This window comes from Sminthopsis crassicaudata, chromosome 2 (assembly GCF_048593235.1).
Source record: "Sminthopsis crassicaudata isolate SCR6 chromosome 2, ASM4859323v1, whole genome shotgun sequence".
Taxonomy (NCBI): domain Eukaryota; kingdom Metazoa; phylum Chordata; class Mammalia; order Dasyuromorphia; family Dasyuridae; genus Sminthopsis; species Sminthopsis crassicaudata.
The window spans coordinates 279,459,752-279,482,702 of NC_133618.1; the positions used below are offsets into that span (position 1 = coordinate 279,459,752).

The 22,951-nt window shown below is 36.0% G+C and overlaps 1 protein-coding gene and 1 pseudogene across 1 annotated transcript in view; one reads left to right on the top strand and one right to left on the bottom strand.

The window, feature by feature from the left end:
* The window catches only part of NUBPL (NUBP iron-sulfur cluster assembly factor, mitochondrial), a 313,921-nt gene that overhangs the window by 194,759 nt on the left and 96,211 nt on the right, over nucleotides 1-22,951 (bottom strand). The gene's annotated exons all lie outside the window — the stretch shown is intronic.
* On the top strand, nucleotides 9,166-10,502 carry LOC141556063 (transforming protein RhoA pseudogene; annotated as a pseudogene).

The following is a 22,951-nucleotide window of genomic DNA, read 5'->3' on the forward strand; positions in this document are numbered from 1 at the left end:
AACAAAAAAGGAGGAAGAAAACTACCAAAAATAAGCTTATAATATATTTCTCACTTTTGCCCCAGGCTGATGTTATTTTCTTCTCTTTTTTCCCTGAGATCAAATTAGAAGTAGGTTTAAGAGGGAAAGAGACTTAAATTTTCCTCTATATTCTACCCCCTTGGTGATTCATTCAGCATTTCTTAAAATACAAATGTTAATGGGGGCATGAAGGGAATTACTATTAACCAGTCATACTTTATTGTAAATTAATGTCAGATTATCTAACACCTTGATACCAAGTATATAAAAGTTAGGACATATATGCTAAGTACAAAGTGGATACCTCAAAGGAGAGACAACTGGGAAATCCCAGACAACTATGCTGCTTCCCCACTCATTCCTCTTACTCTCCTTTAATCATTCATTCTGCAGCTATAGGATGATGGGAGCAATTTAGAAATATGGACATCTTCCCAATCCTTCTTCCTTTAAATGCAGTGGTTAGTTACACCATCCTATTCACTTACATATGCAAATGAACTTCCCATATCACCCCACTACACCACTCTTACCTTCTTCTCTTCCACAAAATACTTAAGTATCAAATTAGTTACTTTTCCTATTACTATTGATATTAAGACCAGAAAAATAGGTTGGAAGTTTATTTTTGAGGTCCTTAAATGACAATTAAGAAATTCGTACTTTACATAGTAATAGTAAGCAATAAGGGCAGCTAAATGGGGCAGTGGATAGAGCACTGGGTCTAGAGTTGGAAAGATTATCATCAGTTCAAACCCAACACCATATATTCAACAGCTATGTGCTAGACAAATCATTTGACTCTGTTTACCTCAATTTCCTCATCTGTAAAATGAACCGGAGAAGAAAATGGCAAACCACTCTAGTATCTTTGCCAAGTCACAAAGAGTTAGACACAACTCAAATGATTGAACAACAACAATAAAGTAGGCCAACAAAATTTTTAAGGTATCTTCATAAAAATCTGGCTTAGTAATATAAACTTGGAAAAATTGGTAGTTTTTGTGAATTTAATTGTATGGCTTTCTAAAGCCATTCTGGAATAGGCTGCTGGATCAAAAAACAACATTTCATTCTAAGAATTACTGAGCATGATGACAGGGATTGCTACTGGACTTTTATTTCACTAGTAGGGAGAAGAACTCCCTCTATTCAGCCCCTTTTCTACAATTTGAAGTTTCAGAGAGAGACCAAGAACACTCTTCCAGCAGGGACTCCAATCTAGGTCTTCTTGAATCCAAATCTAGCTATCCACTATGCTACACTGCCTCACATATCAATTTACTGAATAATTCAATCCAAGAAAAAGTAAAAGAAGGGGAAAGAGTAGAAATAAGCATTTAACAAGCAATTACTATATGCCATGCAATGCTTTAAGAGCTTTTAGGAATATTATCTCATTGATCTTTACAGTAACTCTGGCATGTAGGCATTATTTAACCCCATCTTTGCAATTGAGGAAACTGAGGTAAATGGAGGTTAAATGATTTGCCCAAGTCATACAGTTAGCAAGTATCTGAAATTGAACTAAGGTCTTCCTGACTTCTAGGTCAACATACTTTTTTTTTTTTTTTTTTTTTTTATTTTATATATATATATATATATTTTATAATATTATCCCTTGTATTCATTTTTCCAAATCACCCCCCCTCCCTCTATTCCCTCCCCCCCGACGACAGGCAATACCATACATTTTACATGTGTTACAATATAGTCTAGGTACAATACATGTGTGTAAATATCATTTTCTTGTTGCACAATAAACATTAGAATCCGAAGGTACATGCAACCTGGGCAGACAGATATTAGTGCTAACAATTTACATTCCCCTCCCAGTGTTTCTTCTCTGGGTGTAGCTACCTCTGTCCATCATTGATCAACTGGAAGTGAGTTGGATCTTCTTTATGTTGAAGATTTCCACTTCCATCAGAATACATCCTCATACAGTATTGTTGTTGAAGTATATAGTGATCTTCTGGTTCTGCTCATTTCACTCAGCAACAGTTGATTCAAGTCTCTCCAGGCCTCTCTGTATTCCTCCTGCTGGTCATTTCTTACCGAGCAATAATATTCCATAACCTTCATATACCACAATTTACCCAACCATTCTCCAACTGATGGACATCCATTCATCTTCCAGTTTCTAGCTACAACAAAAAGAGCTGCCACAAACATTTTGGCACATATATGTTTCTTTCCGCTCTTTAGTATTTCTTTGGGATAAGGTCAACATACTTTTTATGTGCAAATTATTATGCTAGGGGTTGGGGATGCAAGACAAAAAAAAAAGTCCTTCCCTTCAATACTCAATTAGACACTCCTGAAAAAGTTGCATGAAAGTGACATTTCTGTAAACTGAATTATATTTCAAATGTCCCAGGAGAGGGCTATTTAATTCTTTTTTAAAAGAATCATTCTGTAATATAAAAGACCACCGTAATTTACTAATTTTATAAATCTGGATTTTTATAGACTGTTTAAAAAAAAATCATACATGAGCTGAACAATTACTAAAACACACAAGGAATTATAAAACGCCCGAGTTTATACAAAAGTACTCTGTATTATTCAGGACATCAGAGACAGACATATTCCCTTAAAAAAAATTAGAACATAATAGAAAAAGAAAGGGAAAAGAGTTAAAGCTTGAAAAATAATTTAGCTTTTTTTAGAGACAAACACATAGATCTGGAATGGCTACAGCATTTCAAAGCATTGTTTTAAATAGTCGTCCTTAAGACATCTGCTATACTTCAAAGCAACAGTGAATAGCCATGAAGTATGAATAAAGCATTTTTAGGTGATAGCATTTAAAAGAAGCTTAGTCATTTGAACTTTATCTCTGCATACATATACAATTACTCAGCCACAATGATATAAGTTCTTCTTTGTCCTAAAAGGCTCCTCCGTACAAAACTCCCTTTTAAGAAATCATGGTCATCAATATAACTTCTTTATGACTAAATTTGAACCTTTAATTTGGAAAGGGCTAAAAAGAACTGGTTCAGAAAGTATGCTAAAGTACAATGAATTTATACTGAAAATGCAAATATTAGCATTTGTTCCTTCTGAAATTGAACATGCAGGAAACTTAAAAAGAAAGATATGTTTAATGTTTCACAGATACCAGCTTTTTTTCCTAAAAGCATCCATACTATCTCCTTTGCTTTCTGGGAGGTGGGGAAATCAGCATAAATTGTTGCCATTATCATCTAGTGAGTGACAACCATACTCTAAGTGCTATACAAAATAGGAAGTGAATATGGTGGTAGTCAACCTAAAAAAGGTTGACTATAAGTCTGACATTCATGTTAAGTGCTGCTGAGTATATAGGGAAGATAAAGTATATTACTATGATTTAAATTTTTTTTTAGTTTACATGATATCATTAGAGTGCCATGGTACTCTTGCAACCTACCTTGATTAAGTTAAATAAGCTCTAACACATAGAAGAGAATGCCATGATCCCTAATGAACACATATACTTTTGTCCAACTACTTCTCTTAGTTTAAACCAATGCCTCTTTCTCCTTCTCAAAACAAAAGTCAATGAAAACTTTGGAGAGAAGATATTGTTTAGGAGTGAGAGAATTATGACAAAAGCCCCAGACATTAATCCAGGATTAAACTTGAACACAAGAAATTCTATTTAATAGGAAGCAGAATTGAGATTCATGCAAGTTGCTATTTCCATGACAACACGAGGGTATCCCAAAGATCCGAAAGAGGATCAAGTATTTTGTAGGAAAAGAGAAATTTTACTCATGTACAATAGCTTACAATGCCTGGCAGAAAGTAAGCCCTTAAAAATCAATTGCAAATTGATTATATATTTTATAGATATACAAACATATATGTGCATATAGTATATATACATATGTGACATATATTACATATACACATATAACACATATTTATACCTATCTATATATACATAGTTCATAAATATATAAATACTTCCATTTACATAGCATTTTGCTGATACAAAGAACTTTCTGTATATGAACTCATATGTTCTTCATGACTAACCCTAACAAATTGTTACATCTGTTAGTCCTAGTGGAAGGAAGGAGGGAAGGAAGGAAGGAAGGAAGGGAGGGAGAGAGGGAGGGAGGAAGGGAGAAAAGGTAGAAGAGAAAAAGGGAGGAAGGGAAGGAGAGAGGGAAGGAGAAAAGGAAGGAGAGAGGGAAGAAGAGAAAGAGAAAGAGAGGGAAGGAGGAAGTCAGTCATCTACTACTACTCTACTATGACCCACCATAATCTTTATTTAATGTTTTAGTTTTTCATACTCATTTAGTATGTATTTAAAAAAAGAAAGTTCTTCATATCAGGATAACAGATCACAGAATCATAAGTCTAGAGTTGGAAGGGGCTTCAAAGGTGCTCCAATACAATTCTTCATTTTACAAATGATTAAATGATACCCAAAGGGATTTAGCAAATTGACCTAGTACAATTTGAATGCAGGCCCCACAAGCCAGAATAATTTCACAAAAATAAGTGTTACATTAAAAATTACATTTCCTTTCATAAAAGGTATCTGAGATCTGCTTTTTTTTTTTAAATAGGGAAGTATAATAGATTCATAAATCAGTGTAGCAAGTGAGCTCCTTGAAGACAGTAACTTTTTGTAGCCTTTTGTTGTATCCCCAGTTCTTAGTGCAGTACCTGGAATATAGCAATTAATAAATGCTTTTTTTTTTTTCCCCTGAGGCTGGGGTTAAGTGACTTGCCCAGGGTCACACAGCTAGGACATGTTAAGTGTCTGAGACCACATTTGAACTCGGGTCCTCCTGAATTCAGGGCTGGTGCTCTATCTATTGCACCACCTAGCTGTCCCAGATAAATGCTTTTTGACTGACCATTTTAGCAAGGCTCTTGACAGAGCCTTCCATGATTGCTTTGCAGATAACAAACAAAAAAAAAGTATGTGAAATCAGAACTTGAATGACTTGACCCAATTATGGGGATCATAATAGCAACTATCTTCCAGGAGGATAAAAAGAAAATTTGCAAACTTTAATGTGCTACATAAATGCTAGTTATTATTATTTGGTACTACATGGGAAAGGGGCTGTGGGTATTGTGGCAAAGGACCTTGACTTTTGTTTTATTCTGTTGAACATTTTTAAGCAATAACTTGGATCAAGACATACATAACAATTCTACAGATGACATAAAATTAGAACTAATTTACTAGAGGATGAGAATACAAAAAAGATTGTGACAGAGTAGGGCAATGGACTGGATCTAATAAGATGGAATAAAATAAAAATTACAAAATTCTGCACATGACTTTAAAAAATTAGTTTCAGGAGTATAAGATGGGAAGATGGAGAGAAGATAGCTCCTATGACAAAGACCTAGGGGTTTCAGTGGAATCAACAGAGTGAAATAATATCCCATAAAAATGTAATTGGGTTTTAGGTTGCATTAAGAAAAATGTTGCTGGAATGAAATGAATGATCTGCTATACTTTTCCCTAGTCATATGTGTTTACAGTTCAGGATTCAGTTCAGGCCATCACATTTTAGGAAAGAATATTGGCTGACTTAAAACATATAAAGAGGGAGGCAAACTAAGGTATGATGGGGAGAAGAAACAGTTAATACTAGATATGCCCTAAAATCCCTTTAAACTCTAAAATGTTATCCTTTTCTTTAAAAAAAATTTAAAAAAATTAAAAAAAAAAAACAACAGACTTTTGATTTTACTGGTATTGGAAACTCCCAGTGATGCTTTCTCTATCCCCTCTCTCAAAGTTACCTGGTGAAATTGTGAGGTTTATGACTTCCCTAGGGCCATACAAGCAGTCTATGGCAGGACATGAACCCAGACCTTTTTGCTCTTAGGGCCAGCCTTCTATCCACATTACCATGTTGCCTCCTTGATCCATTTTTAAAATATTCCATAAAACTGAATTCAATTCTCTTTCCCCTTCAAATCCTCTCTTCTTACTAATTTCTCTATTACTGTGAAGGATACCACTATCCTCCTAGTTCATCAGGCTCACACCATAAATGACATCCTTGACTCTTTACTCTCTCTTACTCTACAAATCTAATCAAGTGCCAAATTCTGTCATTTCTACCTTCATAACAGCTTTCCTCTGAGACTGACACCACCCTGCATCGGGCTTTTTTTTATCAGCTCATGTGTAGACTTTTGCAATAATTTGTTGCTTGGTCTCCCTTTCTCAAAGTCCCTTCTCATTCTTTTTCATCTTCCATTCAACTGTCAAATCAGTCTCCCTATATACCAAGTTTGACCATGTTACCCCCTCATACTCTGATTGGATCAACTCCAGTGGCTCTCTATTATCTCCAGGATCAATCTGAAGTTTGGCTGTTATCTTTATCACCTAGTTCCTTCCCACATTTCCAGACTTCTTATATTTTACACTCTCTTCCTCTCCCGTACTACCACAACCAGCTATTCATACTTGCTGTCTCTCACAAATGATACTCTATCTCCAATTTCTAGACATTTTCAGGAGCTGTTAGATCTCTCCCTTCTCTCCCCCTCCCCTCCCATTCTTCCCTTCATTTCTACCTCTTGGTTTCCTTGAATTCCTTCAAGTCTCAATTGAATTCCAACTTTCTATAAGAAGCCTTTTCCAATTTTCCTTAACTTTAGAACCTTCCCTATAAAAGTATGTTTAACTTGTCCTATACATATGTTGTTTGTACTTAATAATTGTTTACCTGTTGTTTTCCCTATTAGAGATCTGATTGGTGTTTCTCCATATATTCTGGTGAAAGCAGGGACTGTTTTTTTCTAAGTAGTCCAGTACTTAGCAATGTGCCTGGCATACAGTAGGTGCTTAAAAGTGTTTGCTGACTTGGCTTGACTAACCCAGAATTACTCCCCAAATCGGAATTTAGGTCTCATATTTCTTCCTTTAGCATTTCTTCAAATCATGAATAAAGGGATATTTCAAGCAGGCCTGTCTATATGTTTGAGAGAGATAAAAGCAAAGACAGAGGTGAAACCACAAAAGGGAAAGGGGAGCTCTGTCCCATTCCTATTCTCACCATTACTTATATGATAGTAAGCAAAGCTGCAGTCTAAAAATGCAGTAGCACCATTTACAGAGCAGCAGCAGCAGCAGCAGCAGCAATCTCAAACTGCTAGTGTGCTAAAGCAGCCGAAGGGAGTTGTCAACCAGCATCAGTCCAGCCAATGACAGTATAACAAGCAATTAAAACCATGGCTGGCTGGCCTGATGCTGATTGACAACTTAGCCAGTGCCACTGGTGAAAGGGGGAAGGGAACTGGCTTCCTCCCTTCACAGTTTGCACAAAAGAAAATTGCTTTGTCATGGACATGGCTGGTTGTTTTTTTCTTTTTTAATTAAAAAAAAATCATGTCCTCTCAGCTCACAAGCTATACAACCACTGTGTTCTCTTTTGTAGTCAAATATAAGCAGTAGGATGGACCATGATAGCCAGTTTTCCACGGTTAGTTCAAAGGAGACCAGTTATAAACCCAACTAGAGACCTTGATGTCACAGTCTCTGCAGCTGCATCTCACCCAAAATACAAAGCTGGAAGATGAGTGCCCTACTTCAAGAATAACTGCTACAATGGCAGTCCCTGATTAGAATACTGTCAGCCCACAAGGTTTTCTGTCAGGCCTGCATCTAAAACATAATGTGAAGTCTCTTTTTTCAAATGGTTTTAAAAACTGAAAAACTGCTTCAAAGTAAAAAAAAAAAAAAATGCTTATATTGCACAATTCAGAAAGACGAGGGTGGGAAATGGAGAAAGAAAAACAGAGACAGACAGACAGACAGACAGAGGCAGAGATAGAGACAGACAGAAAACTACATCAATGCAACAACAGTCATGGGAAGATAAGGTGTGGTTTGTAAAGTATAAAGCTATTCTGGCTATGTTAGTCTTAAAGACACTCCAGAGAAATCAGTAGGGTCTAACATGAATAGTTCAACGTAAAAAATTCCTAGCTACTCCCAAGCTCCCTTTACTTGGACATATTGGTCGCTGTTACTGAAGTAATTATACAAAAGCTGCTGCTGGTAATCACTATGGATAGTTCATTGACCTTTTTTGGAATACAATTGAACAGATGCTATTTTTAAAAACCATAATCAAAGATGCACTCCTGACAATGTACACTCGTCCATTCATTCAAAAAGAAATTACTTCAGTATTGGGATTCCTAGTAGAGCAATGTGTTCTTTATATAAAAATAGAGAGATGAATTCTTTTTCTTTTGAAAGGAGATGATGCAAGGGTTCTATTTCAGCAGAATAATTCATCAGCTACATTCAGGTTTCTCAAAAATAGCAGACTTGTGCAATATCTACCTATCCTGTGTGTTCATAGCATTCTTAGTCTTATTCAATAAGTAATGTCACTAAAAGTTTGGCAAAATGTGCAATTAGAACTCCTATAATCATTAGTCAGTGGTGAGTGCAGAAAAGTAAATTAGAGGAAAAAAAAAACCCTGAGAAAACCATTTCCATTTCTTACATTTACTGTCACAATTACTAACAGCACCTAGTGATAGTATCTCCCCTCCCCCCCAAAAATATATATCTCATTGGGTACTTTTTTGAAATTTACAATTGTTATTATTATTATATCAAACAAGGGAGGGCTGGCCTTAATGGGGGCACACTCCAGCACTTCATGCCTACAGTGATGTGGGAGGAAAAGCACTGTTCACTGAGGAAGGTACTAAGATGTGTTGGACTCCAAGGAACCTTGTACTGGAATTGAAGAATTGTATTAACTATATACTGAGCTTAGGAGAAGAAAAAAAGAAATGGAGTCTGTGAGTGGAAAAGAAAAGGAAGTAAGATGGTAGAATGGTGCAGAGGTAGCTAAGATTAACATTCAGGGAGTGCTGGGATGTTCTTCATCTAGTGTGAAGTTGTAGGCTATAGTCAAGAGTATAGAGAAGGAAGACAAGAGTGCGTGGTGTAGTACTGTGCTGATACACTTAAATGCGAGAGTCCTGGTGGAATCCTGATGAATTTAAAACCAAGCAAGCTGAGAGACTTTAATCCATTCTACTTCCTCCAATCCATTCTAACTTCCTCCAAGAAGTAAGCAGATTGGCCCTCATCAAAGCTGCCCGTCCTTGCTCGTGCTCGCACTGACCCACCGACCCACCCACCCGCCTGCCCGCCTGCCCGCCTGTCCGCCTGCCGGTTTCTAGCATAAAAACTGCCAGAATCCCAGAACGCGCCGTTTGCAGAGCAGCTTGTCCGGGGCGGAGGGACTCCAGAACCACCTGAATTATGTCTGCCATCCGAAAAAAGTTGGTTATAGTGGGTGATGGTGCATGTGGGAAGACATGCTTGCTGCTTGTATTTAGCAAAGACCAATTCCCTGAAGAATATATGCCCACAGTGTTTGAAAATTATGTAGCCGATATTGAAGTGGATGGAAAACAGGTGGAGTTGGCTTTGTGGGACGCAGCTGGTCAAGAAGATTATGATCGCCTTAGACCTCTTTCCTACCCAGATACCGATGTTATACTTATGTGTTTTTCTGTCGACAGCCCTGATAGTTTGGAAAACATCCGAGACAAGTGGACCCCGGAGGTGAAACATTTCTGTCCTAATGTGCCCATTATCATGGTTGGGAACAAAAAGGACCTTCGACATGATGAGCACACGAAACAGGAGCTGGCCAAGATGAAGCAGGAGCCAGTGAAATGTGAAGAAGGCAAAGATATGGCGAATCGGATTGGCGCATTTGGGTATACGGAGTGCTCAGCCAAGACCAAAGAGGGGGTGAGGGAAGTTTTTGAAATGGCCACAAGAGCGGCTTTGCAAGTCAAACGAAGAAAAAAATCCGGGTGCCTTGTCTTCTGAACACAGAAGAAAGCCCAAGCCCTCATTCGGTTAATTTTTGAAATGCTGTTTATTAATCTTAGTGTATAATGATTACTGGAATTTTCCATTTATCTGCAATTTACTTTAAGAAATTTACAAATCAGAAATCATCTTGCTACCACTATTTAAAAGCTAAGTTGGACAGTCTATGTCCAACATAACTGTGCACACAGGGTCCCTCTGACATTATTCTTAATAACCTTCCTCATTGTCTCTACCAGTTCATCAAGCACTAATTCAAGGGAATTAACTTCTTTTCTGTTTTTGGTTTTTTTGGGGGTTTTTTTTGGAAAGAGAAAAAAAAAAGTGATCACTTTTGTGAATTGGGCTTTAACTACTTTTTTATACCTTACATACAGTCCTGTTGCTGTCAGGCAAGGCCCTCTGGGGAATAAATGCAAGTCAGTTCAGAGCAGGACCTCTTATAAGGATTTTATTGGTAAAACTCTGAGGTATTATTCAATTGTTTGAAAATGGGACTCTGCCAGAGACAACTTCATGCAGCTGTGGCACAGCAACAATTTGGTGGTTTCATGTTAGTGACCTTAGAGTTACTATGTAATTAGTGACACTGTCCGTTACCAAAAAATAAAAATAAAAAAGTAAATATATCTATCCCAGCTTAAATGTAGTATATTTTGTAAAACTGGATTTCCTAATACTTACATTTGTTATCTCTATAGAAGGTCTCTGGACTTATTTAACTGCATTTGAACATTAAGTTAGATGGAAAAAGTATTTGGCATCCCTTTTTGTCAGTTCCTCCAGTGAATGAGTCATTAGCAGTTCCTTTTCTGCCCAACATACTCCAGGGTCCACCCCTGTTCTTGGAGCTAGGATCAGTGAATGAGGAATCAGTTCCACCCCAAGGCAATACAATGGTTCATAAATTGGAGTGATTTATCTGATCTCAAATTGCAGCATCTTAGTAATATACAATGTTTAATTCTTACTCTGACAGTGATGACTCCTCTTAATATCCTGAGATAGTTCTGCTATCCATTCTCTGTTGATGGCCAAAGTCCAACTTGGAAATTTCTCATTCCTCTCCAGCTGACTTTTTTCTGTATCAGTTAATTTTTTTCTTAACTATTAATAGAATAAAGAAGGAGCATGAGGGGCGAAAGGGGGGGGGGGGGGAGAAAAACATCATTAACCAGTTCCTCAACTACCACATTAGGAGATTTAAAGAGACATGCATTTACTTGTTTATGGATAATATAAAATGGCTCTACTTGATTTCTTGTCATTTAAATTTTAAATCTTAATTGAATGCTTTTGTTACTAAGCTGACATTTCCTGGATCATCTATTTTAGAGAATGCTATATCACATTTAAGAGATCAGACCATACATAAAATAGATGCCCAGTGAACTTGAGGAAAGCATCAAGGAGAGTTCTCAGAATTCTTCAGGTTCTTGTGTTGAATAGAATTTCATCCAAAAACATCAGGTCAAATGAATTTTGAGATAGTTTCATTGTCTCTTAAAACAAGAGTGGACATATCTCTTACCCACTGTTGCTGCTACCTTAAAGAATTATATAACTTTCCAATTATTTTCTAAACAAACAGGAAAAGAAATTCCCTTGGGAGCATAAAATGGAAGAATTTTTAAAACTCTACACACAGTTATCAATTTTATATCAGTTTTGAGGAAATCTGTTTTCTCCATTTTTGCTCCAGACAACTTAATGCAGAAAACCAAAAGGATTCATTTAGGAAGAGCTGTTGAGATTGTAAATATGTGTGTCCATACTTTAAAAGACCAAGAAAGAAGATAGATTCTTTGAAGAATTATGGAGAAATGCATGCTGAGAAAATGGCTTAGAAATTAATATGGGTATAAGAAAAAGAAAACGAAAATATGAAGCTAAAGGGCTATAAGTGTGAGAATTATCTAGAAAGACACAGTAGGTTGTTCTCACAATTGCATCAGAAAACAGCTTTTATTGAATTAACTGATGAGTCACTTTCAGAGTGTTAAATACACTTATCCAAAGGCACTTTGGATACTGTCCTAGATATAATATTTCCATGTTCAAATTTATCCCTGTTTGCCAAATCAAGTTATGCCTCACTGCTGCTGTACAATACAAAAATACCTTTATTCAAGGAGCTCTGATCAATTAACAAGCATTTCCTAAGCACTTTTTATGAGTTGTTACAGTTTTTATAGATATATATAACATATTAAAATTATATATGCATATATAATTCTCCCAATTTTAACATTTTATAAAGTCTTTTGTTCCAAATTCTGAGAAAACAAAGAAGCAATTTTAGATTACATGTGCAATCATATAAAACATTTCCATATTAGTAATTTTGTACAAGAAGATTCAAAAAAATGTGAAAAATTGCATGCTTCATTCTGCTTTCAAACAATATCAGTTCTTTCTTTGGAGGCAGACAATATGCTTCATCATTATTCTTTTGGGATTATCTTGGATCACTGCTTTGCTGAGAATAGCCAAGTCATTCACAGTTCTACATCAAACAATATTGCTGTTACTATATACAACATTCTCCTGATACTTTTTACTGCACCTTGTATCATTTTAAGAAAGTGTTTCCAGGTTTTTCTAAAATTATCCTGCTTGTCATTTCTCATAGCACAATAATATTCCAACACAATCATACACCACAGCTTGTTTATCCATTCCCCAATTGATGGGCATCCTTTCAATTTCCAATTCTTAGCTATCATGAAAAGAGCTGATATATATATTTTACAAATAGGTCCTTTCCCTCTTTTTTATGTCTTCGGATACAGTACTAGTATTGCTGGATCAAAAGGTAGGCAAAAATTTACAGCCCTTTGGGCACAGTTCCAAATTGCATTCCAAAATAGTTGGATCAGTTCATTACTCCATCAGCAATGCATTAATTTCCCAGTTCTCCCACATCTGTATTTTTTTTAAGTCTGTTTCAAAACTAAATGGCACCTTATTGATCATGGAAGACAGTATACAAAATATCCTTAACACATTGTTACTACATAGAGATATACCCTCTTAATTATAAAACGGTCAAATTGTTTATCAGTGCTTAAATATGAAATCATTCTTATCTCCCAACTCATCTTACAAACACTGGGGCAGTCAAGGGATATTATCAAAAGAATTGCTTCATGCAACTTATAGGAAAAAAAAATATTGTTTTTGTTGTCGTTGGCCTTAGGTGCAGTGGGAGACCTAGCCTTTTTAAGCTAAGGTCTGTAAGAGTTCTCAATTTGACTGAGTCAATGGCCAATTAATGATTAAGGCTAGATAAGAGGTGTAACAGAGAATGACCCTTTTTATATAGTCAAAAAAAATTAAACAGGCACACATAGACATACATACATATATACATATATATATATATGGGTATTTCTATATCTCCATATGAGGAGGGAAGGACTCTCAGGGTTTCAAATCAAAACAGTAACAATTGCTATTTACATTCACTCTGAGCCAATCAGGACAGTCTCCAGCCATCCTGATCTATAACATCACTGAACCAAAATGCCTTCAGAGAAGAAAGTGAGATTGATGACTTTGCACAGCCCTCTCTCACTTAAATCCAATTCTCTTGCATGTTATGTTTTCACTACCTTGATGTCATGGCTCCCTTTGAGAATGAAGGACAAACAACAAACAACCTCTGTGAGTGTGAGTAGGAGCTATCCCTAGGAATCCAATTGAAACTGGCCAGTTGGGTAACACAACTCCTTTTCCTTTTCTTTTTTCCTTTCCCTTCGCTTCCCTTCCACATGAGGTTTCATACTTTACATGCAAGTGCTCTGCCCAAAGGAAGGTAAATATTGATTACTGAAACTTCCCAAAATATCTTAGGGTTTATAGGCTAGTACCATGGCTTAAACCGAAATCATTCTATCACTGATTGGCCAGTGATAAGTCCCAGGCCAACCCCAACTTGGTCATTGCTTAAACCCTGATTGACTCAGATTGAATATAAATAGCAAAACCCTGAGGGTCTTCCTCTCCCAGATTGATTTTTTTTTTTTTTTGACTAGGTAAAGGAGACCATTCTCTGCCCCATCTCTTACCTAGCTTTAATAACTTACTGGAAGAAGGTAATAACTATAGAGAAGAATGACCATATTGTCACTGAAAAATATAAACCAGTCAACCATTCACTTGAGTGAGAACCACGGATTACATGAGACTATTTCTCTATATCCATATTTGAATAGTAGCTTTCTATGTCTACTTTCAGACACCAGATTTTCAAATGATTCTATAAGTGTGTCTAGTTCTAGAAAAGGTGGATTTCTGCTAAAACCTAATAATTCACCATGTATGGAGGTGACCCTCTATTCGTGAAAACTGCCAGCAAGTCCAAAAATTGGGCACTAACTTAGCCAGAAGTTTGTCTACAAAGTGATTGTTTGACCAAAATAACTCATGCAACTGTTTACTAAAATGTAATGTGTGACAGTGGAAAGACTATCCACGCCAATTAATTCATAGGTCTTCTGCAATATTGTTCAAAAAAGAAATTGAACTCTATTTTAAAATTTTTAATAGTTCACTTTTCTAGTTATATGTAAAACAATTTTTAACATTCATTTTTTTCAAATTCTGTGTTCCATATTCTCTCTCTCATTCCCTTCGCTCCCCCTTCACTGACAAGGCAAGTCTTTTGATACAGTTTGCACATGCCTATTTATTCTCATATTTGTCATGTTGTGGAAAAGAAGCACAAACCAAAAACAAAATTAAAAAAGTATGCTTCAATCTGTGTGCAGAAGCTACAAGTTCTTTCTTTGGAGATGGACAGCATTTTTCCTTTTAATTCCTTTGGAGTTGTACTGAATTGTTGTATTGCTAAGAACATTCACAACTTATCACCATACAATATTGCTGTTACTGTGTTTACTGTTGTCCTGGTTCTGCCCACTTCATTTTACATCAGTTCATATATGCCTTTACAGATTTTTCTGAGAACATCTTGCTAATCATTTCTTAGAGCACATTATTATTCCTTCACAATCATTTGTAACAGCTTGTTTACCATTCTGCATCTGGTGGACATTACCTCAATTTCCTATTCTTTGTCACCACTAAAAGAGCTGCTATCAATATTTGAAATGTGTACTTATAGGTTTTTTTCCATTTAAAAAAAAATATCTTTAGGATACAGACCTAATGGTGATATTGCTGAGCCAACGGTACACATAGTCCTTTGAACACAATTCCAAATTGCTACCCAGAATGGTGAAATCAGTTCACAACTTCACCAACAGTACTTTGGTGTCCCAGTTTTCCCATATCTTCTCCAACATCTGGCATTTTTCAATACACACCAGTTTTCTCTGTCTTACTCCTAACTTCCCCAATAATATTTTTATGTATCACAAGTCTCATTTTTCCATACAGGAATATAAACATTTAACCTTATTGAATCTCTTATGATTTCTCTTTCCTATTTACTGTTTCATGCTTCTCTTGAGTATTGCATTTAAAAGTTAAATTTTCTATTAAGCTTTGGTCTTTTCATCAGGAATGCTTGAAAGACCTCTATTTCATTAAAAAATTCTTCTTTTTTTAAAACCATGAAGGATTTTACTCAGTTTTACTGAGTGGTGGTTTTTTATTGTACTCATAGCTCTTTTGTCTTCTGAAATATTGCATTCCATACTCTTCAACCCTTTAATGTAAAAGCTACTAAACTTTGTTTTACCTTGACAATAACTCCATGAGATTTAATTTCTTTTCTGGCTACTTGCAATATTTTCTCACAGACCTAGGAGCTCTGGAATTTGGCTATAATATCCCTGGGAGTTTTTCTTTTGGGATCTCTTTAAGATTCTTTTTCTGGTTCTAGAATATCAGGGCAGTTTTCCTTTATAATTTTTAAAAAGCTGAAGTCTAGGCTCTTTTTTATTATCATGACTTTCAAACAGTCCAACAATTCTTAAATAATCTTTCCTCAATCTATTTTCCAGATTATTTAGTTTTCTAATTTCTTATTTTTGCATTCTTTTGATTTTCTTTTATTGTTTTTTATGTATCATTTGCACCCACCTGCCCAATTCTAAATTTTAAAGTATAATTTTCTTTGATGATTTTTTTGTGCCTCTTTTTCCATTTAGCCTATTCTGTTTTTGTTTTTGTTTTTGTTTTTTTAATTTTCTTTAGTATTTTTGTGCCTCCTTTACCAAGGTGTTGACTTTTTTTCTCATCACAGTCATTTCTTTCCCCAATTTTTTCTCTACCTATCTTACTTGATTTTGAAGCTATTTTTGAGTTGTTCACGGAATTCCTTTTGGGTCTGATACCAATTCACATTTTTCTTTGTATGTAGATATTTTTGTATATAGGTGTTTTTTTCACATGTCTTCTTCTGAGTTTGTCTTTTTATTTTCCCTGTCACTATGGAACACTTCTATAATCACGTTCATTTTTTATTATTTGCTCATTTTTTTCCAACTTATTTTTGACTTTTAACTTTATATTGAAGTTGGGCTCTGCTCCTGGAGTTGAGGGAGAAATGGCCCAAGCATCAGGGTTTTTTTATGTTAATGTTTTCAGAACTAGTTGGGGGGAAGGGGAGGAGGGAGAGGGAAGAAGTCTATATATTTTCATGACCCAAGGAGAGGTATAGTCATGGTTTGCCTGCCCTGCCCTGTGAATGACCACAAGCACTCTTTTTCTTCCTGGAACTGTGATCAGAGTCCCTAATTCCATGTGCCAATATTTCTCCTTCCCCTGGCACTGCTATCTAGAATCTTGTATGAGCACTATAGGAGAAAGGCCTGCACTCAGGGTTAGTAAAGTGTCTTCGTAATCTCCTTCTGTCCAATTCCTTTACCAAATGTGGGCTGAGAGCTCTGAAAGAAGCTACTGCCAATTCAGTCAAGGCTTATTGCTGGCTTGGTGGGGTTCAACCGGCTCTAGACTAAGCTCCACTTCCACCTAAGTGAGACAGACTGTTCCTCCCAACATTCCAAATTGCTTTAAGCTAGAAAATTGTTTCAACCCTATTATTTTAAAATCATTTGAAAGATGATTTAGGAGAGTTCAAGACTTGCTTGTCTCTGCCTTTACTTCTCCATTCTGGAACCCTATTTTTCTAAGAAGAGTATTACAAATGTCATTCTATCATGGATTTAGAGCTAAAAGAGAGCTTGAAGACTACTTCAAACCCACATTTTATGGATGAAGATAACTAAAGCCCCACAAAGGTTAACCAACTTGCCAAATAAATGACAAATCCAGGCATCAAATTGAGATCCTCTGACTCTGAATCTATTGTTTTTTTCTACAGTACTAGAAATCTTCCAAGCAAAGTATGTATTTAAAAAATGAAAGCCTTCCCCAGGCATGTGTGAATATCTCAACACTAATCAGGGTTTTCCTTCAAATAATTCCCTTGCCTTTGAAATAAGCAGTGACTTCTTAACCTGGAGCACTTAAAGGTCCCTTCAGTCAACTTCCTCTCTTTTAGATTTATAGCCTGACTATATCTTCATCAGAAACAATGCCACACAGAAAAGAAAAATGATAAATGTTGGAGAAGATGTGGGAAAACTAGGACACTAATGCATTGTTGGTGAAATTGTGAACTGATCCAACCATTTAGAAGAATAAATTGGAAATAATATGTAACTAAAGTGTAATATTCGCTCTAAAATGTAATGTTCTCTGTTGAGGTTTTCTTGGGGTCTCTGGAGGCAGCCTTCGTTTCAGTTCAGTAATCACCATAAGTGCAGCCAGGGGTTAAAGTTCAAATCCTATATCCTTCACTTGGGGCTCAGCTAGTTTTCTGGAGGCCTTCTGGAATCTTGGTTTCAGTGGAAAAGCAAAGGAGGACAGTCTGCCACCAAGGTGGTGTGAGATGGGATGAATCTATTTGAGTCCAAGGGCTTGGGCTTGGGCTTGTGCTCCAGCCTTCAGCCTCCAGCCTCCACAAAATTGGGTGATGGAATGAATCTGTCTCAGCCTCCGAGAGCTTCTAGTGTGCTTGTCTTTCTGGTCCTGAGAGCTTCTTGCTTATATGCCCCACACTGAGTATATACCAATCATTATATCACTAGGAAACCATTATCTGTTTAGGATTAAATCAATGCTGAACTAGCTTTAACCATTGTTTCCTCAATACCACTCAGTACTTTGTTTCAAATTCTGGCCCATAACATCTCCTTGTAGGATTACATCAATCACACTGAACCATGCTAAATTAGATAACTATTGTCTCTATCAATTCCTCTGACTTAGTACGATGAGCAGGTGAATTTCAGAAATACTTGGAAAGACTTACATGAATTGATCCCCAGTGAAGTGAGCTGAACAAGGAGAAAATTATATACAATAACAGCAACATTGTACAGTGATCAATTATGATTGATCTTCTCAGCAATACAATGATCCAAGACAATTCCAAAAGACCAAATGCTATTCACATGTAGAGAAAAAACTATAGAGTGTGAATGCAAATTGAAGCAAATTATCTTCACTTTTTTTTTTTTTTTTTTTTTTTTGGCAGGAGGTGAGGTAGTTATGGCTTTTCTGTCTTATTCTTTTTTTTTTTCTTTCACAACGTAACTAATGTTCACACAATTGCTGGTTGTTTTGGAGAGTGGGGACTATAAGGTTAGGAAGAAGTAGGAAAAAATTTGAAATTTAATATCTTATTTTAAAATGTGTGTTGAAAACTACTGGAAAAAACAAAATACTATTTGCTAAAATAAAAGAAATAATGTCATATATACTAATTGTATCACAGAAAGACAAGTTTTTTGGAAACAAAAAAGTATGATAGAATTACTTTTTTTAATACAGCATTTGAAAATGTTCTGAAAATTTGAATTTAAGCTATCTTTCAGCATTTTAGGGAAAAACCACCTCTTTTAGGAACCAAGTTATAGAAAGTACCTGTAATATTTTTAGAAGGATATTAGAAAGCCAAGAAAGTTTGGAAGAAAAGGAAAAGGAGTGAAATGACCAATAGCTCTTTCTAGGCAGTAAGTATGAATTAGAGATTATTTTCAAGAAAAAAATACTCTATGAGTACCACTAGCAAAAACTAAATCAATCTCCCAGAATCTTTGAAGACAGATCATCTGTCTTCAGACAACCTACATTACAAGGGATTAGGAGTCCATATTAAACCAGCCATGTCACAGATGCTGGGTGCCATGAAGGATAGAAATGGATTTCAGGAAGACCACAGATTAAATTATGTCTCTTATATTTGCCAGCTATGTGATACTAGAAAATTGCTCAACTTCTCTAAACCTCAGTTTCCTCATCTGTAAACCTCTAGTACTTATATCATAGTTTTATTCATTATTATTCCACATATAAAGTATTTTGAAAATTCAAAAATCCTTTAAAAATGCAAGATATTATTATCATTGGCACATACTACCAATAAAATTATTATTTAATATTAAGTGATTTAATATTAAGTAACTATTAACTATTATAAAATCCAGAGCATTGGTTCCAAGGGAACATAGAACCACAGAAGTATATTCCAGAATAGTTCCAAAGAAAAACCAAACCTTGAGAGAAGTTAAAAGGAAATAAATAAAATTAATGAGCTGCACAGCAGAATTAATTAGCAAAATAGATAAACTTGGAGTGCATGGTGACAAGTCTCTCCAAAGAAGTAATAGAAGTAAAAGAAAATTACTGGGAATACCACTATACTGAACTGAAGGACAATCTGTAAGAAGAGAAGAAAAAAGCAATGACATTAAAAGAAAAAATGATCTCTATACAAGTAAAATTCTGCCTCTTGCACTTGCCACCTATGTGACTATTAGAAAATTGCTCAATTTCTCTAAACCCTAAGGTAACACAACTAGCTAGTATCTATGGCAGATATGAATTCAAATCTTCCTGACTCCATGACCATTGCCCTCTATCCAGTGTATCATCAACTGTTTGGTGAAAAGGTTAACTTCATGCTTGAACTTTTAAGACGCCATAGTTTGCTGCTACATCCATCTTCTCTGGGGAGGAGCCCTTCAGAACTATCTTCCTATTTATTCTATTATTTATTCCAGAATCCCTACAGACAATTTTAGTGCCTTATCCACAGGAGCCTACAATCACACTTCTCATCTGATTCTAGTCCCTCTCCTAATGAACAAAAGTTTCTTTGTCAAGTCTGGTTTCCATTCAGATTTCTTCTTTAGAAAAAAACAAAACAAAACAAAACAAACAAAAAAAAACCTTTCCTAATACCATACTTAAGTCAGAGACTGCATAGACTGCCCAAATATGGCCAAGAATCACATATTTCAGGTGAGGTTCCTTTTTCAGCAGACATACTGTCACACATCTCATTTAGATTTAGTCTAGTTATTTCTCAATTCAATTATAAAGCTGATTAATGACTTCAGCCCCATCCCATAGCATACAGTCAAGAATCTAAGCTTCTTTATTAAGGCTACAACAAGAACTGTGAATTATTGTACTCTGAGCCCTGGCAGCACTAAATCTGAATCCATTGGGTATGTGGCTCAAGAGGCAGAATGTTCCAATTAGATGCCATTTTGGATTCAAAAAATGTTTAGGGGGAAATTTTCAGGAATTTAAGAATAATACATATCAAGAATATAAGCTCCAGAAGGGTAAGGATTTTGGCTTTCCTAATAACTAGAATGGCTTGTCACATTGAATTATTGTTGAATTATTTTTCAGTCATGTCAAACTCTATGTGACCCTATTTGCAATTTATTTGGTAGAAATATGAGACCGGTTTTCGTGTCCCTCTCCAGTTTATTTTACAGATGAACAAACTGCAGCAAAGAGTTGAGTGACTTGCCCAGGATCACACAAGCTAGTAAGTGTCTAAGAAAGGATTTGAGCTTCCAAAAAGGAGCCTTCCTGACTCCAGGCTTGCCACTCTATCCAAGGAACTACCACCACAGGGATTTAAAAACTAGAAAGAATCTTCCAAGTTACCTAAACCAAATTGTTCATTTTACAGAAGAAGACAATGAGGTTTAGAGAGGTAAAGTGATTTAAGATGAAGATATGATTCAAACTCAGATTTTGTGATTCTATATTCAGCTTTCTGAAAATATATATGCACCACCTAAACTTCCAATAAAGATCCTAGAATTGAATTGAACTAATTGAGTAGGAGCAACAAGTGACCTAATTCGTATGCAAAATAGCTTGTGTTTTTTCCAAAAATATTCTTAAGAAAATTCATGATGATTAGGCTTTCATATAATGCCTTTCAAATTGCTGATTCAGTATTTTTAGTCTTGTTTTTTTCCTAAAACAATACCTCTATGAAATAGGAAAGATTAGTCTCTAATATTCTCATTTTTGGACAAGGAACAGGTGACTTATTCAAGATCCAGGGAAGCAGTATCAGTACTGATAGAGCAACCACTGCAAAAGCCAATCGTAAGAACTCCTAAAGATATTAAGAAAAGAATCTTTAACACTTTAGAATGTTAGTTCCACAACTCTCATTTGGCAACAATACAGACAAAATGTATATAAAGGGATTTAGAAATGAAAAAGCTATTTGATCAGAGAGGTATTAATCAAGGAAAACTTGCTGGGGGAAAAAAAAAAGTCATTTTATGAAGTTTTGAAGAATACATTTTTAAAAGAAGAACTTAAAAAATTTCCTGCAATTATCAGGGGTAACATCTATATCATGGAAGACTGAACTTGGACTTGAGGTAGCCCAGTCATGATTGTGGTTCTGTTACTTAATATATAAAAAGGACTGGAGTCGATGAACTCTGAGGTAGTTTTACTTTAGATATATGTTCTAGGGCCTGAATTCAGAGAAGAATAGGGTCTACTGTGACTTGATAAAGAGTTCCATATTTAGTGAAGCTAGGTGGTGCAGTGGAGAGAGCACCAGGCCTGAATTCAGGAGGACTAGAGTTCAAATCTGACCTCAGACACTTAACACTTCCTTGCTGTGTGACCCTGGGCAAGCCACTTAACCCCAACTGCCTCAGCAAAATAAAAATTTTAAAAAATTAAAAAAAAAATTTTTTTAATTAAAAAAAAAGAAAACACTGATCTGATACAAATAGTCCATAGAGATCATGAAAACCTATCTCTACATTCTATAAGATATACTACAATAGAGGCAAAGAAGGACGAGAGAAAAGAGAAGAGAAAAGAGAAGAAGGGAGGGACAGAGAGAGGGGGAGAACGAGGGAGGACAGGGTAGAACTAGGAGGAAAAGGGTTTAGTTTCCACAGTTACTAAAATTAAATTAGAGAAATACAGAGAAATGAAACTCAACTTAGAAAACTGAAACCTAAGAAATGGAGGGTAGGACATGGAACAAGGAAATAAAAATAAAGGAAAATGTAATACAGAAAGAAGATTTAGAATAAGAAACACTGTTGGGAAATGTAATTAGAGGGGGAGAGCCCCTTCCACAAGAAGAGGGGGCAAACGTAATGATCTGATCAGAGGAGGAGATGTAGACTCACTGGGGAAATTAGACTTCAGATAGGATAGTACCCACCCAATAGGGAATCAGGGAAAGGACTAAATTACTTCCAAAAATCAAAAGAAAGGGGGAGATGTTAGGTTCTTACTAAGTGCTAATGAGATAATGAGATATTAGGTTCTTACTAAGTGCTAAGTCGGTACTTAACATTTCTCTAGTTCTGGTCTTTACTGGGAGTTTAACCCCTGTTGAACTTCTGGGGAAGAGCTTGCATGCTTAGGAGGAGCAAGTTCATTGGTTGAAGTAATTTTTCCCAGAAGTCCTTGTGTTATCCCACTCCCATTCTCTGGGAGGATAAAAGAGGGCGGCACTTGAGAGATGGAGAGTCTTGTCTGGGCCAGACTTGAGGCAGCTCTCCAAAGAAAGAAGAAGTCACTACTCTGGACCAGAGTTGGCGGCAACTGTCTAGAGACAAGGGCTCTCTACAGGAAGAAGAATCTGTCCAAGAGATTTAAGTTGACACAGCAGATCTCCTCCCAGAGAGCAATGGGCAGTCTCTGGAGATAACAGCACATTACATATAAAAATTACTTCAACCAATGAACTTGCTCCTCCTAAGCATGCAAGCTCCTCCCCAGGAATTCTAAGGGGTTAAACTCCTAGTA